Source organism: Trichomycterus rosablanca, chromosome 15 (genome assembly GCF_030014385.1).
Source record: "Trichomycterus rosablanca isolate fTriRos1 chromosome 15, fTriRos1.hap1, whole genome shotgun sequence".
NCBI lineage: Eukaryota > Metazoa > Chordata > Actinopteri > Siluriformes > Trichomycteridae > Trichomycterus > Trichomycterus rosablanca.
This window is the reverse complement of record NC_086002.1, coordinates 24662396-24668603: the sequence shown is the minus strand read 5'-3', so window position 1 is coordinate 24668603 and position 6208 is coordinate 24662396. Positions and strand designations below refer to the sequence as shown.

At 39.4% G+C, this 6208-nt stretch overlaps 1 non-coding gene across 1 annotated transcript; it reads right to left on the bottom strand.

Moving 5' to 3' along the window:
- Positions 1-650: 650 nt before the first annotated feature.
- LOC134329700 (U1 spliceosomal RNA) lies at positions 651-813 on the bottom strand. The gene has a single exon (XR_010014924.1). It is a non-coding gene; the product is annotated as a U1 spliceosomal RNA (small nuclear RNA).
- Between the last annotated feature and the right edge of the window lie 5395 nt (positions 814-6208).

Here is a 6208-nt window from a genome sequence, read left to right as displayed (position 1 = left end):
CTACTAATACTCACTAATGAGTGAGTGAGAATTACTGGAGTAATAATGAGTGAGTGAGTATTAGTATAGTAATTATGAATATGGGTGAGTATTAGTAGAGTAATAATGAGTGAGTGAGTATTAGTATAGTAATTATGAATATGGGTGAGTATAGTGGAGTAATAATGAGTGAGAGTATTAGTGGAGTAATAATGAGTGAGTGAGTATTAGTAGAGTAATAATGAGTATGAGTGAGTATTGGTAGAGTAATAAAGCTAACGCGGTCCCTCATTATCAGATATTAATCAATTAATGCACAATATGTCAACCTTTGTTCTCACTGTTGACCACTGGTCGAGTCTCTCACCACACCATGCATAACACTGATGTGCAAAGTGATTTCCAAAATGGCAATTCTACAGGAGACGGCAAAAAAGGTCTTAAATTTGAATGGAAATTCATGTAAAAAAATCATTCCAAGTACTTTTGGAGCATTTCTAGTAATGTGTTTATTCTTTTATGCTTTGTTCAAATTGTGCAAAAAATAAAAACGTAAATAGAGACACAGAATTTTTTTTGGAAAGCATTTGATACACTTTACTAAAAAACAACAAACCAATAGCAAACAATCATCCTGCAGTAATAAACTCTTTCTTTGCTACCACATAAATCAGGGGAGAACAGAACGCAGTCCCCCACTATCAGAAATGATGCAGTCGAGATTCCCACATTTGGGGAATTCGCAGCGGTCAGCACAACTGGAGTGCAATGGCTGACCCTCGCCCTGGGTGAACCACCTTCTTGATCATGGTCTCGCCCCTGCCAGGTAAGTATGAGGCTCAGAAGCACCGCCGAACAGAGACACCGAATCACACACCGTTCACACTCACAGTGAGCGCCACTCGATAATGAGCTTTCCCGTGATTTCTGTGGTAGCAACGAAGGAGCTTGTAGATTTAAGCCACCATATTCATTTAGTTTCTTGTTCTGAATGATTTTCATTCTGATTCGTTGTTCTTTTGCGTGCAGCTCCGAACGATAGGACGGATTTGTGGTGTTTTTGCGTTGGAAAAAAAAAGTGGTTGTCCAGAGCTATTTTTGGAAAGGCAGCATTCACATAAAAAGCTTGTTGATACAAACGTTAAAGAGACCGGTGTTTTAGATCAGCTTCAGCACTGGGCACATAATTAGCCGTTTGCACTATTTCTTAGGCTAATTTGACCGTTTCATGATTGAGCTATGTCAAAGGGCATGCTTGTCAGGTGGATTTTGAAAAAAACCGTAGCACCTGGAGGAAAACCATGCAGACAAAGGGAGAACATGCAAACTCCTCCTGTGGAACTTTTGGAGAATTGTAAAAAAAAAAAAAAAAAAAAAAGTTATATGATATGATAATGCAAGATCTTGTGACCATGTTGAAAAAATTGTGATGTTGCCTTCTTGTGGCACTTTTAAAGAACTGTTAAAATTAGTTATGATATGGCAATATGAGATCTTGGTAAAAAAAAAATCTTGTGATGTTGCCCTCTTTTGGCACTTTTGAAGAATTGTAAAAAAGTCATTTGAAATGTTAATACACTATATTGCCAAAAGTTTTTACTCACCCATCCAAATAATTGAATTCAGGTGTTCCAATCACTTCCATGGCCACATGTGTATAAAATCAAGCACCTAGGCATGCAGACTGCTTCTACAAACTTTAGTGAAAGAATGGGTCTCAGGAGCACAGTGAATTCCAGCATGGTACTGTAATAAGATGCCACCTGTGCAACAAGTCCAGTCATGAAATTTCCTCGCTACTAAATATTCCACAATCGACTGTCAGTGCTATTATAACAACGTGGAAGCGATTGGGAACAACAGCCATGAAGTGTTAGTGCCATGTAAAATAACAGAGCTGAGGCTCATAGTGCACAGAGGTTGCCAATTTTCTGCAGAGTCAATTGCTACAGACCTCCAAACTTCATGTGGCCTTCAGATTAGCTCAAGAACAGTGTGTAGAGCTTCATAGAATGCAGCCGAGCAGCTGCATCCAAGCCTTACATCACCAAGCATAATGCAACGCGTCGGATGCAGTGGTGTAGAGCACACCGCCACTGGACTCTAGAGCAGTGGAGACGTGTTCTATAGAGTGACGAATCACACTTCTCTGTCTGGCAACCCGATCGACGAGTCTGGGTTTGGCGGTTGCCAGGAGAACGGTACTTGTCTGACTGCATTGTGCCGAGTGTAAAGTGTGGTGGAGGGGGGATTATGGTGTGGGGGTGTTTTTCAGGAGTTGGGCTCGGCCCCTTAGTTCCAGTGAAAGGAAATCTTAATGCTTCGGCATACCAAGAGATTGTGGACAATTTCATGCTTCCAACTTTGTGTTCCCAGTTTGGGGATGGTCCCTTCCTGTTCCAACATGACTGTGCACCAGAGATAATGCATAAAGACTTAGACGAGCGAGTTTGGTGTGGAAGAACTCGACTGGTCTTCACAGAGTCCTGACCTCAACTTGATAGAACACCTTTGGGATGAATTAGAGCTGAGACTGCGAGCCAGGCCTTCTTGTCCAACATCAGTGTCTGACCTCACAAATGCGCTTCTGAAAGAATGGTCAAAATTCCCATAAACACACTCCTAAACCTTGTGGAAAGCCTTCCTCGAAGAGTTGAAGCTGTTATAGCTGCTAAGGGTGGGCCGACATCATATTAAACCCTATGGTTAAGAATGATACGTCACTCAATTTCATATAGGTGTGAAGGCAGGTGAGTGAATACTTAAGGCAATATAATGTATGTCTTGTGACCATAATAGAAAAAATATTTGTAATGTCGCCCTCTTAGAACACTTTTGGAGAATTGTAAAAAAAAATAACATGAAATGGTAAAATGAAAACATGTGACCATGTTGGTAAAAAATTCTTGTAATGTCGTGTTTGGTTGTTCTCTCTTTCTGTCATTTTGCAGTACAAGTGGCTGCTGATTGGTTGCAGCCTGTTCTCCACTGCAACCAATAACAGATATGTCCCCAATCCCAATCCGCTCCCTACTCACTCCCCCCTCTCCACTCCACCTCCGTTTGCGCGTTCACGTGGAGTGCTCGCCACATTAAGGGCTGTTCCAAAGTTATTAGGACGGAGGGGAAGTGAACTGTAAAACCCTTCAACAGCGAGTGAACACAAGAGCACACTCAACCACGACACTCCACAGAAGTGCAGCTAGGAAAGGTGAATAGAGGAAACACCTTACAAATGTAAAATATTATATTAAATTATCCTCATAAGGTGTTAGGGAAAATGTAGGCACAGTCTTCTTCAGTCTTTTTAAAGAAAGTAATGAAATCTGTGATCGGTGAACTTAAACTTAATAAATGGCAAAAAAAAATTCTCAGTGGCTTTGGTGCATTTCTCACATCACTATTAACATTTGCACAACAGTAAGTGCATTTCTCAAAACAATTAGTACAAACTGCAAAACCTAGTTGATAACTTGCAAAAGCGTGTCACTTGCTCCAAATGGAAAGTTCATTCCTCAAAAGCAAGTATTAATGTCAATGAAAGTGTCAGTGTCATCAAAATAAAAAGTCCTGACTCCATTGTTTATGAACAAGATAGTCAAATGGCTTTGTCATGTTTTCATTATGACAGTTCACTCTGTAAGTGTTTTCCAATACAAAAAAGTCAGATCATGGTGACACTACCTGAAAATGCTCAAGACAGCACTATACACTATTAGCACACCCATCTGAAATCTACAGTGAAGTTACACATTACTGTATTTAGTGAGGTAAATGAGTACAAGACACTCAATATGTATGTTTCACATTTTTACTGCATATGCTCTTTGCAATTCTAATTTGTTCACAGCATTGTGCTATAGCAAAGTACAAACTTATTTACAACAAACATAAGAAACACCCTTTGGGTAGAGCTGTGCACAACTGTAAACAATATTGCAGTACATATTGGAACTGAATTGGAACATACAACATACACAGTACTGTAAATCATTCTTGCACATCCAGACGTTCCTGTCTGTCTGGCCACATATTTTCATCGACATTACAGCGAATATCATCCCTGGCAATGCAGCAAGGAAAGTATCTCCTTAAGTAGCAAATCCACCCTCTGCAGGACTCTGCTGTGATGTCATTACATGCTGCATCCATGGCCACTAGCAGGGCCATTTGGGTATGTGGATGCCGGTCATATACCTTCCACCTCCAGGCAGAGAAAAACTCCTCTATTGGATTAAGGAATGAGGAGTAGGGAGGGAAATATTCCACCAGCATCCTTTCATGTGCTGCAAACCACTGTCTGACCAAATCTGAGTGGTAAAAACTCACATTATCCCATATTACAACATACTTGTTCAGATGGTCTCCATTTAGACCCCTCTCATTCTCAGGTATTATGTCCCAGTAAAGAGTGTCTAAAAAAAGTCAGCAAATGTTGTGGTAAGATTTGCTTGACTGATCTTGAGAAATAGTTCAACATTTTTGTATGTAATGATTTAAGCAATGAAATGAGGACTATTAGTTTTATTGGGAATGACTATTCAGCATTCATAAGTATAGTTCATTTTGACAGACATGACATAAGCAAATGATAATGTTATAAAACAGCAGAGAATTGTATGGAAGCAATTGATGCATGTCCAAAAGCATTTGTAATTTGTTGGAAGGAATGAGAAACTGCTACTATGATGTGCACAAATGACTAAATCTTGTGGAGGCTGAACTAACAGTTATGAGAATTTTAATTCTGATCAGAGAAATGCACCAAAGCAATTGAGAAAAACTGTAACACCATTTTTTGGAGAATTAAAACATAACTATACATTTGTACTAATTATAAAGTAGCAGGTTCTTGCGTCTCCTAAGCTCGTATTTCCGTTTGGAGATGCTGAAATGATAACGGAGCGCAAGACATGACGGCAAGGCAAGAAAAGCATCTATCTGTAGCCATGGTGATGGCAGCTTCCTTCTTCCGCTCGAAAGCAAAGAGGGCGTCCCAGATTTCACTCCTGAATTTAGACCCTCCCCTTAATTGGAAGCTCCCTTCACAGCACAGTGTGACTTCATATGGAGTGTGACTCTGTAGTGGAGTGTTAGTGAGGAGGGAACGATTTGGGAAAGGCCGATGGTGAAGTGACTAAGCATAAGCAGTACAAGTGGCTGCTGATTGGTTGCAGCCTGTTCTCTACTGCAACCAATTACAATGTATACTTTTAAAGCACTGGTTAAGTAAATACAGCTACACGGCTATGTTAAGAACACATGCAGGTAGACAGACCACTGTAATTTTAGCCTTGTGCTTATTTGTGGCCACCAGTTTTCTTGTGAGCATGGTACAAAAAAAATCTTGTAATGTCGCCCTCTTGTGGCACTTTTGGAGAATTGCTAAAAAGATAGATGATAGATAGATAGTAGATATAAGCCACAACACAAATAAAAAAAGTCACAACGCAAATAAAAAGTCACAACGCAAATAAATTAAGCCACAACACGAATTAAAAAAATCACAATGCAAATAAATTAAGCCACAACACAAATAAAACTAGTCACAATGCAAATAAAAAAAGTCACAACGCAAATAAATTAAGCCAAAGACAAAGACAAGACAAACATAGAGTCTATACTTTTAAAGCACTGGTTGAGTAAATACAGCTACAAGGTTATGTTATGAGCACATGCAGGTAGACAGACCACTGTAATTTTGGCCTTGTGTTTATTTGTGGCCAGTTTTCTTGTGACCATGGAGAACAAAATTGAGATGTCGCCCTTTTGTGGCATTTTTGGAGAATTGTTATGAAAACTAATATGATATGGTAATATGAGATCAAGTGACAATGGTAAAATAAATATTTGTAATGTCGCCCTCTTGTGGCACTTTTGGGGAATTGTAAAAAAAATATATATATATTGATTTGATATTGTTACGTGCCTGAGGGGCACGTGTTTTTTTCTGTTTTCATGTATTTGTGTTTGGTTGTTCTCCATTTTTTTGTCTTTCTGCCTTTTTGCAGTACAAGTGGCTGCTGATTGGATGCAGCATTTTATCCACTGCATCCAATGAGAGATATGGTTGAGTGACTGAGTGCGGGGCTTCCAGTAAAAAACACAGCAAGAGACTGGCATGATTAAAAAAAAGAAAAGGATAGAATGTCAAGACAAAGATAGAGTGTATACTTCTAAAGCACTGGTTGAGTAAATACAGCTACAAGGTTATGTTATGAGCACATGC